The 18,032-nt window shown below is 42.5% G+C and overlaps 1 long non-coding RNA gene across 2 annotated transcripts in view; it reads right to left on the reverse strand.

Moving 5' to 3' along the window:
• Nucleotides 1-2,356: 2,356 nt before the first annotated feature.
• The window catches only part of LOC309861775, a 243,545-nt gene continuing 227,869 nt past the window's right edge, over nucleotides 2,357-18,032 (reverse strand). For both annotated transcript variants that reach the window (XR_014310197.1, XR_014310198.1), the window contains one exon: nucleotides 2,357-2,488. This is a non-coding gene — a long non-coding RNA (uncharacterized lncRNA). The remainder of the gene's footprint in view (nucleotides 2,489-18,032) is intronic.

Consider the following 18,032-nt stretch of genomic DNA (forward strand, 5'->3'; position numbering starts at 1 on the left):
CTCTGGTTTGCCCTGAGGCCTTCTCTGGGGCTGCAGCAGCTCTGAAAACACCTGTATGCTGCCCATTTAAATACATGCTTCAGACAAATTTTTCGGGGGTTTCAAAAGGGAAAGACTAATGCTTTCCCTCTCCAGCATACATTATCCTTCCTGTGAATGCTGAAGGCAGAAATTAACCCTTTCCAGATTGCTTGATTTCTTGTCTGTCTATCCACGCAAGGCCTGGATATTCACGTTCAAAAACTGGAGTTCATAGCTCTCTCCTCTACTCATTCATTCATTCGACTGGTCATTCAGTCAGTCAGCAAGTATTTACTAGAATCTGCTGTGTGCAAAAGCATTTAACCTACAGAAACAACTTCGATAAAAATCTTGTTCTGAAAATGCTCACAATTTAACCAAAGGGATAACATGCCTGAATGTACCCACGCATACCCAGATGTTACCTAGGGGGCTCACCCGAACTCAAAATTGGTTCAGACAATATCATAACTTCTTGGAATCCATAGTTTGCCCTATGACTTCCTGCAAATTCCTGGCCTTCCTTCTCTGCTGATGCATTTAAGCCTGCTGCTATGATTGGGCACCAGTATCTCATGATTTTGGTAACTTTGCAGAAGAACTGAGATGAGTGGAGGGGTGACATCACACACATAGAGTTTTCTGCCATCTTGGTGGCCCTTTACCTCATTCTCCTCTGGCTCCCAAAGTCTGGGCTTTCTAAAAGATGACCTGCCTCACCATGTACATTCCTCTGTGAAGTGTAAGCCCACCCTGCTTCTCTCATAGCTAGCACAACCTACAGGCCAGTCTTCCTTCCCTGGTATCCTGGGAATTGGGGGAAAAAAGTTTTCTCCATCCTTTTATTCAAATAACTACAATACAAGTGGGAGAGTGATGGGAGCCATAAGGGTATATACTAATGGCCCCAGGCAGGCAACTAATAAATACACTGAATGAACTTACTTATTGAAGGAGACTGTGGGAAAAGGACTATGGGTGTTAAGGGGAGGGAAAGATGGCTATCATAAATAACTCAAAGGAAGGCTTTTCTGCAAAAGCATGTAATGGCACGTGAGCAAGCAATATCTCCTGTTACCTAATCCATTCTGACCTTCATCTCTATGTTTCTTCTCCTCATTTCTTCTTTTGGGCATCTACCCAGTTCTTCATGAAGTTTTAGGAGATGAAGGGATCTTGAAGGTTAGAATACAGATCTAAGGAAGAAAAACTTGTGGAGCTCATCTACAGCAATCATTTGGTTTAAAAATGAGTAAGCAAACCTTTCCAAGGTCATGTGGCATGTTAATGGACCATAATGCTCTTAACCCTCTTTGTTCTGTGGCAGAGACATCCAGAAAACTGATCTGTTTTATTTGGCTGGTAGGGTTTTTTTCCCCCCCTTAATTTGAAGAGTGATCAGCATTTTTAAACCATGGGACTTCACAGAATAACCCAGAAGAAAAAAAAATAAAAATCAATGGTCTGCCAGCACTGGGCTCACACTCCTGCCCAACAGCAATGGCTGAGGTTGGGTGGTGTGGTCCCCTGTTTGCATAGTCCTTCACTCCTAGTTGTCTAACACTCAGATGGGTTCACTCATCTCCATCACAGTCACAGCTCCTATGTCTTTAAACTGGGAAACCCTGCCCTTCAGTGGGCTTCTTGCCCTGACCAAGAGAAAAACCATTTAGCATGACTAACCTCAAGCAGTACTATAAGTAATGTGATTCTAGAACCCTTAAATTCAGTAATTTCTCTCACCCTTCCTCCCAATGAAAAGCTAATAATAATAATAAATTGCAGGTAAACAAGCAAACAAGAAAAGCTTTTCCCATTGTCTGGTATTGCCTAGAATTCCACTGTAGCTTAGGTTAAGTACTGTGGTCCTCTGGCATCTTGGACTTGGAATAAAAGTGATGAAGAAAAAAGTGGTCCTTAGCACACATCTTCATCTACTTTAATATTCTGCCTAAGGGTAATTCTTGCCCAAGAATGCTCAGGCCCTCTACGTGTACTTACACACACAATATACAGTGCAACACACAGTCCCTTCTCTCATTTTCTCTCTCACTTTTAAAATCAGCCCCATACCGAACCTTGTTGAAATCCGATCCAATCAACAAAACAGAATTTTCCCCTTAAAAAGAAGAAAATACAATAATTTTAATAAAATGAAAACACAGGGAAAATGTACCTTTTGAGGAGGAAAAGGTGATGGTTTCCTCTAGAGGATGAGCCAAAGGAACAGACTTCAAGAGTACAGGGTAGTGCATTTTGCTAATGTGAATGTGTGGACTTGGAGAGGCAGAAGGTATGTGAACACAAGGCAGAAAGAAAGAGAGAAAACCTGTCCTTTTAGCAGCGAGTACTTTATTGTGATACCAAGTTAACAGGCGGGTGAATACCAAAATGCTCTTCCCAGGATTTCGACAAATCTTCTTCCTTTTTCATGTTCCCATTGTGAATTCCAGGAAATGGAGAGAAACTGTAATGAAGCATATTTCTTTTTAAGTGGCATGTAGCTGGCCTCTATGTGGATCTTGTTTTCTGGCATCATTTTAATTAGGGAAGGCGAGAAAGTTTTCAGTGTCCCCCTACCCCCATCCTTCTCTGTGTCTAAGTGAGGGTTTCACAGAGAACTGGCAACCAACACAATTTTGACAGAGTGAACTTCTTTCTCTCATAAGCATTCCTCCAATCCCCAGATAATAACCCTCATTCCTCCCACATTAACTAACACACACAACTTTCTTCCTCCCACCCTCCCCCAACCCACACTTCTTTCCAAAACGTATAACATAATTGTGAAGGCTAATTATCAAATAATGCTTAAGCCTTTGGGAGCAAGATAGAGGGTTCTAGAAATGTTTTAAAAAGTCCCCAGGCTGCAATAGAAACGTGATTAACTGAAACAAAAATGCCTGGTGAAAAGTTTCAAAACTAAAATCAGTCAAAAAAATTCTTCATATACATGATTACACACAAATATATGTATTATTGTAATATGTATTATACATTATATCATATATAGTATTTGTGTATATGTACATATGTGTGTGTACACAGACATATAGATATAATGTGTCAGCTGGTCACAAAGATTCTCTGACATTCTAGGGCAAGTCCCTTAAAGAGTGAAATAATTTGAAGTTGACCCATCCTTTTCCTGATACTGGGATATCCACCCAGTGGGTAGATAGATTTCTGTGCACTCTGTCCTTCAGAGAGAGGGCCTCTCAGCTGGCTCTGGAGGAAGGGAAGAGACGTCTGCCTCTAGTAAGAGGAAAGGAGAGAGCAAATCTGGGCAATATAATTCTCTTCCCAACCCCAAGATGAGCCAATATAGCCTGACAGATGTAGTCTTTATCATAGAATAAAACAGGCTCAAAGCAGTATGCCATACACAGGAATGCCACATTTTATGAATTGTTGTATTGCCATACTAAACACTGTAGGAAGCAGAGATGGGTGGGCCAGGTGGTTGTGAGAAAACAACTGGGCCTCCTGCCTCCCATGCCCCCTCCATCCAGGCACAGGCATTGGTTTTCTGTCTGCATCCTCCAAGAGGAAGAAACAGTGAGTGGATGCAACTGTGTGGGGGCCAAGTCCTCAGCTGTGCTGTGTGAAGAAGTTAAAAATAGCACCCCAGCTGGCCCAATTTCAACTGTCCTGGGACCCTGAGCAGTTACAGAGCAGAAGGGGTTGGGGGTAGAAGGAGAGGAAGGATTCAAAGAAAGTGGGCATAATAACTATGCATGGCCTGTCATGCAAAGAGCTGTAGGAAGGGGAGAGGGGCCTCCTCCCTCTTCCATTAGTAGAAATCAGGCCTAGATTTCTATGATAAGACCTGTGACAGGAAAGAGAGATCATCCATGGACCCTGGGTCAGGAAAACAAGGAAGGTCCACTCTAAATCTCAATCCACAGATGAGCATTCCATGAGAACCAGCTCCTGACCCAACACTGTAGAGTAGATGGTATCCATGATCTCCTGGGACTCACTCACATTGAAGGGCAAGTGTGACTCACACTCTTTCCTCCTCCCATGACATCCTGTGATGTCATGTCATGCCATCCAAATAAAATACAGTTATTACCAGGGTGTAAGGCAGTATTCCAGACTTCTTACAACCATGAAAGCATCGTGGCCCATCTTCCCAGACCAATTTTTCTTTTGTTGCAAGAAATGAGGCTAGCAAGCATATGTGTAGAGTACAAAATTCAAACACCTTTAAGGTAAAATGCTAGTCTTCAAAGAAACCACAGGCTTCCAGGAGACTGTTTTGAGCTGCAACTCAATCACCAACATGGAAATGAGTTTGCTTCCCTCTGTCATTAGAGATTCTTTGGTATAAAAAGATTATGCATATGTTAGGCTAAATAGTGGCTGCCCAAATAGATCCATGTCCAAATCCTCAAAACCTATGAATCTTACAGTATATGACAAAAGGGACTTTGCAGATGTGATTAAATTAAGGATTATGAGATAAGGAGAATATCCTGGATTATCTGGGTGGACCCTAAATGTAATCACAAGTGTCCTTATAACAAAAACGCAAAGGAAGATTTGGGGGCAGAGAGAAAACAATGTGATGAGGCAGAGACTGGAATGATATAGTTTGATGATGGAAAGAAAAAGCCATAAGCAAAGAAATACCAAGGGCCACCTAAAGCTAAAAAGGCAGGGAAGCAAATTCCTCCCCTAGCCTCAGAAGGAACCCTGCCAACACTTGATCTTAACCCATTTGGACTTCTAACCTCCAAAACTGTAAGAGAATAAATCTATATTGTTTAAGCCACTGAATTTGTAATTCAGAAACAAAAGTCCAGGTCATGGGGGTCAGCAACTTCACACTATTATAATGAGTGATTTTTCTTTGAACCACACAGAACTCAGGATGTTGAAGATAATTATTTTATCCCTTGTCCATTAAAAATTATCCTATTAAGCCAAAAGCCATTTTTGCTCAGACCGGCTCCCATACATTTGTTCCTATCATTCCCCCTGCATCAAGAGTCATTCTCATCATGGTTATTTTAGGTTCTGTAGGGAAACAAATAAATGAAATTTCCTTAAATTTATATGCTTGAAGAAAATGAAGCTTTCCATGCCTAATGGGCTTTAGTAATTAGAAGATCCAAAGAAAGGATTTCAAATTCCATAAAAGGTGGAGGATTGACCTCCAGTACCAATCTCAGATCTTTAGGCCATATGATCTGAGGGACAATGAGTCTCAGGACACCAAACTCTCTTTTCTACTGGCCTACTATTCTACTGCAAATACAGTTCTTTGTTCTTTGGGGATTATAGCTCAGATTCTCAATGCCCCCTCAATACAAAGAAAATAATATAAAATGTCATGGTCAGCCATTACCCCCAAATCAGTTTAGAAATAAGCCCACTTGCCCAGACTGCTTATGAATTATGATGAAATCCAAACAATTGGAATTTACATTAAAAAGAGTTAACTGGAAGATAGGCAAAGAGGATCCAATATACAACAATCAGGAGACCCTGAAAAAGTAACCAAGGGAACAGAAAAATCTCAAGAGAACAAAGAAAATACCAAAAACTGTCATACAACAAAGTTTTCCTAATATAAAAGATGATTTGAAATATATGTTGAAAAAAGCATACCATGTACCTGAGAATATTGACCCAGAATGATAAAAACCAAGATATTCTAGGGAAAAAAATATTGTATTTAAAAGAAAAGGGGAAAAAATTAGATATCTAGGCAAAAAGGAGCATATAACTTACAAGGGAAATCAAATTAAATTATCCTTAGATTTTTTTTTTTTTTGACAGCAAAGCTTTTTGCCAGAAGAAATTAGAGTAATGTATTTAAGATATTCAAGGAGAGAAAATGTGAACTAAAGATTTTTTTATCCAGGAATTCACAAACTGCTAATAACATGTTAAGACTCTGAGAATATTATTCCCAGGAGCCCTTCCTAAGGAGTCTACTAAGGAACAAGTTTCAGACAGGTATTGCTGGCGAATATTAGATATATAGTTACTTGCAGATAAAAGAATAAATGAGGGTTAAAAGGTAGAGACTCTAGTATATGATTCAAAGTATGAATATACTACAACTTTTAAAAAATGGGGAGATGATCAGCATATGCAAAAAAAAACCATTTTATCTACTTTCAGTAACAATAATGTCAGTGATAGTATGAATATTACTATCCTTAGATAAAGTTGTATATGTAAAGTATAAAAAAAGCAAATGCTAATTATGGGATATTCTGATTCTACCATCCCCCCTGCCTTAAAGGATTTTCTGGTGAAAGAAAGGAACTACTCCGATAATAGAAGATGTTAAGTAAACATTCTGTAGATATGAATCTGAATTAGAAATATCAGTATGAACTCATGGGGTAATTGTTTATCCTGGCACTTTCCGTTAAAAGGACTGAAAAACAAAAAGTCAACCGAATAGCATTTGGATTTGATCTTCAAATGACATATCCCCTTGAACTAAACTAGGATTTCTTGGAGAAATGACTAATTCCAGGTCTGAGGCAGGAAATGTTTATGATGAGTTTGGTACATCTTGACATGCAGTTAGAAGGAAGCTGTCAAAGACTACTAGAGTCATGTCAGAAGAACTCAGGAAGCACCTTGAAGAGTTTTCCACTGGCCAAAGATTTGAGTTTTACGATAGACTGAAACTCATCAAATATAAATATAAACAAATTCAAGAGTTTATGACCTATATTTAAGAAATATTAATTGGTCACCTTCTGAGGAAACAACAATCCAATTATCATCTTGCAAATTGGGTAGAAGAAGGAAATAATCAAACCTTTTCCTACCTATCCTATATGAATCACAGCACTGGGTAACAGAATAATAGATGAGGGCAAGTGTCTCTTGATAAAATTATCCCAGGTGATAATTAAAAGAAAATGTAGCATTAAAATATTACTATTTTGTAAATCCCCGTGAATTAATGGTTATAGACACTGAGCATCTGCTTCAACACAAGACATAACACCATCTTAACCTTGTTAAAGGAATCAGACCTGTGTCAGGTCAAACCTTTAGATTCAGCTCCCAATTTGCAGGAAATTCAGAAGACAGAGGAACACACTGAACTGTACCATGACTAAGAAGTCAGCAAATCGGACTATAGGAAACTGGACAGGCCAAATGACCCAAATTTGTCACCAGATAAAGAAAAGAAAGAGGTAGAGGGAGGAGACCATAGATTAAAGGAGACCTAAAAGGCATATCAAGTTAAAAAAAAAAAAAAAAAAACATATGGAAAGACTAAACTATGGGGTTTAGGGGTACACAGTTGAGTCATAAAACCATAAATAACTACAAGAAAGTGGTTATTATAAAGGTCACAGTGGTGACCTTTGGGAGGTAGAAAGGGATTGTGTTAGGATAAGGCATGTGGAAGGGTTATAGGGCTGGCTGGCAATTTTATTTCTTGATTTTGGTGGTAGTTAGAAGGGTGTTCACTCTATAATAATTCACTAAGCCACATATTTGTTTGGTTTGGTTTTCTGTGTCTGTGTTTAATTTTACAATAAAAATATTTTTTTAAAAAAAGGAATTAACTGTAGTGGTTATTTGTATTCTTTCTCTCTGGGCTAACTATTTGGTCATGATGAATTAAGAAGCTCTCCCCAAAGCAAGGACTCCTTTGATTTCTGAAGGAACTAGGACATAATAACTAGTGTCCAGCTATGATCATTGAATTAAGCACTTAGGAGAGCTCATTAAACTTGTGTTGCATGAAATCAGTGAATCAGTGAGTCAACAGATAATGCAAACACCCCATACTCAAAATCAATCTGCAGACTTCTACTAGATGCCTCTCTCTAGCTAGAAAAAGGGTTTAGAGTTCTTTATTACCTATAGGAAATACTTATGCTCCCCAGCTTCACATTCTAGCCTCTTTTCCAGATTTTCCAGAAATCAGTCTCAAACAACCTTTCCAATCTTACCACCACTACTTTCTCAAAAGCTCTACTCCAGCCAAATAGGTCTACTTTTAGAATTCTATCTCCTAACTTTTCCAATTTCTCTGGCCTTCTCTTCTCTTTCCCTTTTCTTTCTCCTCACACAAACTCTACCCATCCTTCAAGGCCTGGCTCCATTCCCATATCTTCTCTAAAGTCAGTCCTTATTACTCTGCACCATTGTCCTGCTTCTTTCCTTTGAGCCTCAACAATGTCTATCATTCTTGGACACTTAGCCCTCACTTGCACTAGTATTATGAGAGAACTTCTTATATTTTTAACTTGTTTTTTTTTTTTTTTTTTTTTTAAAGACCTTATTTATTTACTTGAGAGAGAGACAGTGAGAGAGAGCATTAACGAGGAGAAGGTCAGAGAGAGAAGCAGACTCCCCATGGAGCTGGGAGCCCGATGCGGGACTCGATCCCGGGACTCCAGGATCATGACCTGAGCCAAAGGCAGTCGTCCAACCAACTGAGCCACCCAGGCGTCCCTTTAACTTGTTTTGAGCCCGCAAACACATTCTATATTTCTTAAGTCTGGAACTGTGACTCACACTTTTTAAAATTATTAAACAAAGCCCACCACCATATTTTGTGTATCTCCAATCAGTATTTTCCAGTTGACTGGTAAGGTGGGTGGGTGGTTGAATAGATGAATGGGTAAAAGAATGGACCAAGTTATCATACATTTGAGAATATTCAGTGGGTACCGACAGACATAAGACAGGTAAGTTTATATACTCAATTAGAATTATGGGGTATATTTGTCTACAAGGGTCTCTGGTCAACTACAGGCAGTTACAGATGTTGAGTACTTGAAGCCTGAGATACTAAAATGAAAAAAGGGGACAATGAGAGTAAATGGAAGAAGGTACTAATAAGATCTCTTTCACTCACAGCTTTACCCATATCTAGACCTCTCTGTGGCAGGACACACACTTAAATACTAAAACTTCTAGCAAAAATTTTCAAGAGTCCCACTCCATATACTTTAAAAAAAAAAAAAACCACATTTATAAAATCACTTATGGCAAGTTTGGGGGTGAACAGGACTATTGATTGGGTTGAGCAAGAGCTCTTTTCAGCCTAAAATCTAGGTATGAATGATTACCATGAAAAATTGTGGAAGCTCAATCCTTCACTTAGGATGGTGACTTCTGCATAAAGAAGAAAGGTAAAGTCCCTGAAATATGTCAGCTATCCCAGAGAACTCTGAGCTGTGAAAAAAAAAAAAAAAAATCCTTGTCCTGGTCAGAACACTAGGTAGCCGAGTGGCATAGTACCTGAGTCCTGCTCCTAGTTCCCTCCTTCCAGCTAACCACAGACCTGCCCTCCTTTTGAAAGACTTGCTCTAGGGAGAAATCTTCAAGGACAGGCAGATTGGAAGGAATAAATGAATTGGAGTCTGTGAGCTAAGATGTACACAAATATAAATAAACAGAATTAGAGGTGGAAAGAATGGAAACCTCCAGAGCCAACAAATTTCTGTCTCTTCGTGCTCAGGCATTTTCCCTTTAAGAAAGCCAGGAAAGAAAAGAAAGGTTCTAACATGGATTGAATGCCTCCCATGTAATGAGAGGGATTCTAGCTGCTTTCAAACAGGCAATTTTATTTAATCCTCCCCCTCAACTTACATGTCATCCTCGCACAGGGCCCATGCGAACCTCCTCTGTATCATTCCAGTTTTACTGGACGTGCTGCCAAAGGGAGTACCCCTTCAGCTTCAAGGGAAGCGTTACCTCCCATGTTTTACTGAAAATGCAAACCAAGATTCAAAGAGATCAAGAGACTTGGCCAAGGCTACACATTTAGGAAATATAAAAACCAGGATTCAAAATGCTTATTTTCCTCTAAACCCTGCCCACTACACCCCTAGTGGAAACAGAATTATAGCATGCTTTAACTGACAGATGGTCTCACCATCATCTCCATTTCATAGATGAAGAAACTAAAGCCAAAAGCAGAAGCAACTTGCCCAGGTCCCATAGTCAACTTGTAATAGGTACTCACTCACTGTAGCCCAGGCCTTCTGATTTTCAAGTAGGAGCTCTCATTACTTATATCCTTCAAAGGCCTACAAGAATGGTACAACACTCAAATGGGGGCATTAGAAGAGAGCTTAACGAAGGGACTGTTAAGCACAAGGACACATTTAAAGGAAGCCAACAAAGGATGGTGAAGCAATCCAAGAGTAGCAGCTATCAGGGTACCATGAATACCCCTGTACCTGAACAGACAAGGACAGTGCCCTGAACTCACTCTGACCTTTGGTAGAGAAAGGCACCGCCAGCCTACAACCTGGTAGGGTGGGAATCTAGGCCTTTAAGGCTCTGCTCTCTCGCTCTCTCTCCTAGCCTACCTGTGCCTACCGGGACCTCCCATAAGCTGTACTCTACAGAAAGCCAGAAGACAATGGATTTCCAAGATGCAGCTTCCAGGGTTGGGAGCAAGAGAGAAAAGGGAGAAAAATGGACTGGGAGGGGCATGTGGCGACTTCTGAATACACTACTAAACAGGGATGCTTCTCCAAACCTGTCTTGGGAAGAGCTTGCCTTAGCAGGTCAAAGACAGTAAAAACAATAGATCTGTCTCTCGTGCTAGGCAGTGTGGGGCCAAGAAGGTTTGGCATGGGGAAATAAAGGGCAGCTCCCAGCACAGAGCTAGATTTCCCACCGTGGGCGCATTATCCTAGTCTCGCCAACTTGTCTCTGATGGAAGGGGACGGAAGCCCTGTTCTAATCACCTCAGGATCGAAGGCATTGCTTTGGGACTCTTCTGCTTTGGTATGAACAACTAGTGTTCAAATAGGAAGTTGCTAGCATTTCAAATGAGCTTTTGTGGGTATTCGAGAATTAAAAACAGGAGAGGGGTAGGGAGGGACCGCATGTGTGCAAAACCGTATCTGTTATTTACCAGTTCTTGGAAATCAATGCCACTTTTCAAATGAAGACAATCCCTAAGTGAAGGTGACTTGGGTATCCTGGTAAGGCACAACCCTCCTCTCAATTCCCCCTAGCACACACATCCTTGCTCTGGTCCTCCATGGCTCCCCCAGCATGGGTACCATACTCTGGTCCTACATGCCCCCCCCCAGCATGGGTACCATGCTCTGGTCCTACATGGCCCCCCCAACATGGGTACCATGCCCCATCAGGTCCCCCCATCTCACCCTTCCATTTCTGCCTGAAGTTTCAACTTCAGCTTCCACTGAGCCCCCATCCTCTCCCTGACTCGGTCGTATTTCCTATTTAGTTTAAATCAACAGTCTGATTTTATCAACAATAATGCTTTATGGAGGTTTATTTCTTCAAACAGACTGCGCTCCTCTTTGCTATAAAGTTAATTTTACGTTCTTTGTTCACTTTCCTAATCTGCAAATTACATCCTCCTGTTCCCTGATTACTTACTATTGGAAAAACAGCCCCTTTTTGCTTCCAGTTTGAATATTCTCTGTCTTATCTTGATGACCCTAATCTTTGTCCCCTGACTGGCCTCTCAAGACAGCCCTGAGTAACAGGGAGGGCACAGCTGGTCCATCAGCACAGACCCCAGCCTGAGCTGGCCAGGGCTGCATGCCTTGCTCCCTCACTGGGTTTCCCCCCACACCCCCCCCCAATCATTTTTTTCTCAAACAAAGTGTGGGAAGACGCTCGGTTGCAGCAGGAAGGATTAGAAATTCTGGGATCCACTCCATGCTCTCAGAAAGTCCTAGTGGGAAGACAGAGAACTTCCGACACTCAGAGAAACAAGGACAAGCGCTTTGGAGGCTGACACTCGGCTGATACCGCATGAAAAATGACCTGACTCTTTTGTTGGAAGTGCCTGGAGGGGGAGGGGCTGCAAAAGGAAGCAAGATCACTGGGAATGGTGAGGGGAAAAATAGAACCAGTTCTTACACGATCAGGATTTTAAAGAGGATGGAGAAGAAATGGCCCTGCTGTCAGAAATGCCAAAGAGAATTAAGCATGTTCCACATAGAGAGAAGGAAGGAAAATGAGGAAGGAGGGAGAAATGGCAAAAAAATAAGAATTGGAAGGGATCTTAGCAAACCTCATGCTTTAAGAACACCAGGGTCCCAAGACCAGACCCCAAGTCCCAATGACAGCAATAGAGTCATAATAGTGATGGCAATAATTACAAGTGAGATTTGTTTACTGTTATTTGCCAAACCAATCCACCATCTTACTGTTGTTTCAGCATATGTCATGTTCCTTTCCATCGCTGGGCCTCTATGTTCTCAATAATAGCAAAAGCTAGTATTTCTTGTGGGTTTCAATGCTTTAGTCCCAATCCTCTAATTTTCTGAGGACATTGCACTCTGTCTAAAACCTCTCCAGACTTCCCAATTTGGGAGCACACTCTTCTTCTGATCCCTAAGTGGAACCGAGTTGTGGTAACTCTATAAAGGGCCAGATAGTAAATATTTTGGGCTTCGCAGACCACATATGGTCTTTGTCACAGGTTCTTCTTTGTTTTCATTTTTGTTTTTTATAATCTTTTTAAAACATTTTTTAAAAAATCATTCTTAGCTTGAAAGCTCCCTCTGACCTTGTTCTATGGCCATAAACCTTAAAGTCATGTGTAAAACGTCCTTTTCCCACCACCTGTCCATCATGAAGATCTTCAGGTTTGGGCTGCCTCTCAAAATACTCTTTTATTTTTTTTTTTTTTTCAGTTTCCCCAATCCCTAGTCCAGTTTCTTACTATCTCATACATGCTTTGGTCACCAAAATGGTCTTCCTACTTCTCAAAGCAGCACACATGTCACTGCTGGTTCTACCTTCACAAACAATCATTCCTTTGCTGAGACACCTTCAAATCTAAGGCCCTTACTCTGCATTCAAGGACTGATTCCCCAAAACACATATTGGCGCGGGCACACGCACACACACACAGCGTTATCTGGTCTTGAATAATAATACAAAGAACAACAGCTAGCAGTTAGTGAGCATTAATATGAACTAGCCACCCTGCCAGCTGCACAGATCACCCCCTAGGTGTCATCAGAACCCTATCAGATCGGTGAGACTATGAGCCCAATTGTATGACGAGTAGCTGAGGCTAGAAGAGACTTAAAACATATACGCTGGTTTACACAGTAAAATGGAAAAACTAGGAGCAGAATTATGACTGTCAGACTCAAGGGGCCCTTGCCTTCACATCCATCCTGCATTGCCTTTAACGTGCCTCCCACTCTGCTCTCCCAGAATCAGCCCCACTGAGAAACATCCTCAAAGAAATCACTGATTCAGGAGACAGCAAGCAAGTCACCAGCATGATACACATCTCAACTCTAAGGCCCCAAAGCAAAGCAGTTGCTCTGGAAGAGAAGCTGGTGCGTCTGAACTTAGAGCACCATAAATCGAGCAGGAATGACCCTGGGTACAGACAGCAGGTTGCATCGGATGTCCCCAACAGCAGGCTGCTGGCCGCCAAGTGGGCAGCTCAGAGCAGCTGCATTTCAAAGCAGCAGACCAGGGCACGCTACTAACGTGTGGACGAACCACTCCACAATGTGCTTAAAAGCCACACTGTGTTTCCTGGACAATGGCTGCAGGCCAAAACACACACATTCCAGTTTTTATGACTATAAGGTGAGCATTCTTTTCATGGTTCCCTCCCTGTTCCCTCACGCTCAGTTGTGCTGTGTTTTGCTTGTTCCACATCCTCGCTGCTCTGCTCTCTGCCTCCTTGCTTCGACCACCCCCCACCCCATCTGCTTCAATGCTTCCTTGCCACTGTCTCTCCTGCCTTGCTTTTCTGCAATGTCCCCATCGCAGTGGTTTTCTCCTCCTTTCAGGCCCTTGGTCAGGTTTTCTCTAATTACTCGACTTCCTCTCCCTCTGTTTTCCTGTTTGCCTGGCACAGCCTCCTTCCCCCTGCCTGCGCAGTTTCCCGGCTTTAGCACAGATTTAAAAGCTCCATTCCAGCTTCCTTGTCTTCCCCTGACCCCCGCTGGTCCACCCTCTCTCCTCCACCACGGCTCCTCTCTATGGCCCTTCCTTTCTTTAGGGACACCTGGTCCCTCCTGTCCCCCTGGCCTCTCCCCACCCCCTTCACCCTTCACCTCTGGTCTTTGTTCCCTTGTCTCCTGCCTTTCCTCAGCCCTCCCCTCTCTCCTCTTGGGTCCCCTCCTGGTTTCCATCCCCCCCTTATCTTTGTTTTCCTTCCTTCTGGCTGCTGATAGAGTGGGAGTAGTTGCAGGCTGTGGCCCTGATTTCACATGCAGACCCGGATGGAGCCAGCCTGTCAGTCTAACACTAACATTGCCTGGGGAAAGGGAGTCTCAGTCCCCACATGTCCTCCGTCTGTCCCCGCAGACTGGAGCTGAGCGAGAAGGCTTCAGAGTAAAGAAAGCCACCAGCAATCTCAGGGGTCCAGCTTGGTGAGCAGAATGAAGAACGGACTGGTTTTTTTTTCCAACTGATCTCATTTAAGTCAAGGTCAAAGACCAGGGCTGGAACATGTCATTTGTAAGTTGCAGCCTTGGGGCAGAAGCTCAGTGACCATCCCTGCCCTCCTCACAATGCATGCGTGCGCACACACACACACACACACACACTTCCTACTCACTTTTGTTAGGAGCAAAAGGCCCTGAGACTTTTCAGATGGGAGTGTGTGAAACACCCACACTGCAAAATAAGAACTGTAAAGGAAACCAGAACCACCACAAAAGGAGATGTCGCTGGGGGCGAGGGTGGGGGGGGGGGTAGGGGGAAGGAGGGTTCCCAGCTCCTCTACCTCTAGCCCATCAATTCTTTTCAACTTCAGTTATTCTGTTTCCTGGACTGAGCCCCAGTGGAGCGGAGCTGGCGTTTTTCCTTAGAGGACAGCGCCATCTAGCAGGTGAAATGCCAAACCCTTAGCTAGGAGCTGAGAAGGAAACCAACCTCCAACCCCAGGCTTCCAGGCTCCCAGTTTCTACCCTCAGCCAGTAAACCCCAACTGGTCTGAAAAAAAAAAAAAAAAAAATGTTTCAACCCTTGGCTTTGGGGAGATTTTAGTCCATTTCCAGCCACCCCTATTTCTCCAGTGCCTGATTTAGTTTCAGTTTGTGGCCTTTGTCCCTAGAAAAGGTGAGGAGGTTCTAGGTGAACCAACAGGCTCTGCCCGATGGCTAGGGAGCTCCAGGAGACTTCTCCTAAGAAAACAAAATAGAATGTCTTAAAGATGCATCTGCAAAACTGGTCAGGCCACCTCCAGAATTCTCTGGCAACATCTGTTACTCTTTCCTTTTTTTCCCAATTGTTTCTTCGTCCCTCCTTCCTTTCACATGAATTGAGTGCCTGCTGTATAACCTGGCATCGTGGTAAGTTACTTAAGAGACAGCTCCTCTCTCAAGCATCCCACAGTCCAACAAACTCAGATGTTAGACTCTCAGATTTGTAGAATGTCTGACTTGGGATGGGTCCTTTTAATTTTAGCTGTGCTAAGAGTCTAGGGAATAGAGAGAAGACAGGCTTAAGACGCTCCCCTCCCCAACACTTCTACCTCATCACAACAGCTTCATTTTTATTTAGGTTTTACCTATGAAATGTCTGCCTAAATTTTGTTTGAATGAAGACTTTTTATGCTTGTGAAGGAATCTGAAAATATCTGCTTCAATCTAGATCTCCTTCTAGAGATGAGGAGATGAGATTCAGAGAAATTCAAGCTTACTCAAGCCCAGGGAAATAGGGGAATAACTCTCCACATTCTACTTTTATAGTTCTTTGACAATAAACCCCAAACTCACCAGGTCTTCAAGGCCAGACTTTGACAATGGGAATGAGGACAAAATAAACTGCTCTGATTATTTTGTATTTTTGTTTGCTTCTCTCCGCCAGATTCCATATAGGCAAGGATGGTATATGAGTCTGCGAGGGCTGCCATAACAAAATACCCTTAAGGAGGTGACTTTAGCAACAGAGAATCATTTTCTTATAGTTCTGGAGGTTAGGAGTCCAAGATCAAGTTGTGAGCAGGGGGACTTCCTTTCTGAAAGCCATGAGGAAGGATCTGTTCCAGGACTCTCTCCTTGTCTTGCAGATACCATTTTCTTCTGTGTCTTCCCATCATCTTCCCTCTGTACATTGTTCTGCCCAAATCTTTTAATTTTTTTAATATTTTTAATTTTTTAATATTTTATTTATTTATTTGACAGAGAGAGAGAGATCACAAGTAGGCAGAGAGGCAGGCAGAGAGAGAGGGGGGAGCAGGCTCCCCCGCTAAGCAGAGAGCCTGATGCAGTGCTCGATCCCAGGACCCTGAAATCATGACCTGATCCTAAGGAATAGGCTAAACCCACTGAGCCACCCAGGCGCCCCCAAGTTTCCTCTTCTTATAAGGACACCAGTCATATTGAATTAGGGCCCACCCTGTTGACCTCATATTAATTTAACTACCTCCGTAAAGACCCTATCTCTAAATACAGTCCCATTCTGAGGCACCAGGGATTGGAACTTCAATGTGAAGTTTTGGAAAGACACAACTTAACCCACAACAAATGGCAAATGGTTTTCATTTTCCTTGCAAACCTCAGTTGGTAGTGGCTTCCTGTATACCTCCTGCTAAAAAGAATGAAAATGACTCTAAGACCAAGTCTACACAGGGTCCATATTACCAGTGGAAGCTATGGGCATGGGAGTGGAGAGTAGAAGTGTGATTGTCACGTGTCTACCCTTAGTGATGTGGGGCATATAGACACTGCCCCCTAGGAACAAGGGCATGCTTTTCTCAACATAGCCACACTACTAAAAGAGGGTCCATGGCAATCATGCACTCCTCTCAAGCCCTTCCTTTTACACCAGGAAGGTGATGCCTTGCCTAAGATCACTTAATTCCTTTGTGACAATGTCGAGGCCAGATCCTGACTTCATATCTTTGATTTAGTCTTCTTTCCAAGACCCCAAGTTATCCTAAGTGACATCCAACAAAGACACAAACCCCTATATTTCCTAGGAAGGATTTCCCAAGTCTCCTATTCCTTCCCAAGAAGGAACCATGTGGAGAGAACTAAGCTAAAATTCAAAGGTCTTGGTTGGCTTCTATGGACAACTCCATGATTGCACAGACCACTAAGTATTAAAGGATTCTGAGGCTGCATCTAGGCCTTTCTGGAGAGAATGCTGCCATCAGGAACCATGGATTTTTTTCCTTGATCTTAACCAGGAACCTGGGTTAAGAGACATGCCATGATGATCCTGATACCCAGACACAGTTATGTGACCTGCTCTGAAGGCTTTAAGCACATGCCCTTTCTTCATTACTTTCCAACCCAGAAGCTCCAGCTATCCATTATATGTGCCCCTATATGTTCAATCCCACTTAAATTATCACTGGTATTTCTCCATGTAGCATCTCCCTTCTGGAGATCTAACTCCTGGTCCCAATCACACACTGGCAACTTCCATACACTTGATGCAGCAATAGGCAAGGAATGTTTACTAAAGAGTTAGCCCTCAGCCACTGTTGGTGAGGGGACATACAAAGGTCAGCTGGCTCATGGGCCCCGGAAAAGGTCAACTTCGTGAGAAGAGATACCATTTCTCAAAGGCTTTCTAACATGCTACAACCTCATACGTGGCTGAACCATGGGGCTGCTCAGAGAGAGGCACTTCGGAGGAGTTGAAGCCATTTGCCTTTTAACTTCATACAGAGGAAATGAGTCTTTTTTAAGCTCTCCTGTTCCACTCAGCTCAGAACTCCCCAGCCCCTTCTTACTCCTGCTCTCGGCAGGCAGACCTGGACAGCTTCTGGAATAGATGTTTGTCACGTAGAGGAAGATATTCCATGTGAATGGGCACAAGAACCTGGAAATAACTGGTTAAGAGCTCAGAGCTGAAGATGGTAAGATCTAGATTCAAATCTCAGTCCTGCTACTTTCTAGCTGTGTAAGCTCACCAAGTTAAGTAACTCGGTTAAGTAACAAGTTAAGTGATAATTTCATTATTCCCTAGACTTCAGTGTCCCTGTCCCAAATATGGGGACAATAACAGAACCTAGCTCATAGGGTTGCTATAAGATCAAGTGGGCTCATAGTGGCACCATTATCAGTAGAATTAATTCAGTG

Source organism: Mustela nivalis (assembly GCF_964662115.1).
Source record: "Mustela nivalis genome assembly, chromosome: 3".
Classification (NCBI taxonomy): domain Eukaryota; kingdom Metazoa; phylum Chordata; class Mammalia; order Carnivora; family Mustelidae; genus Mustela; species Mustela nivalis.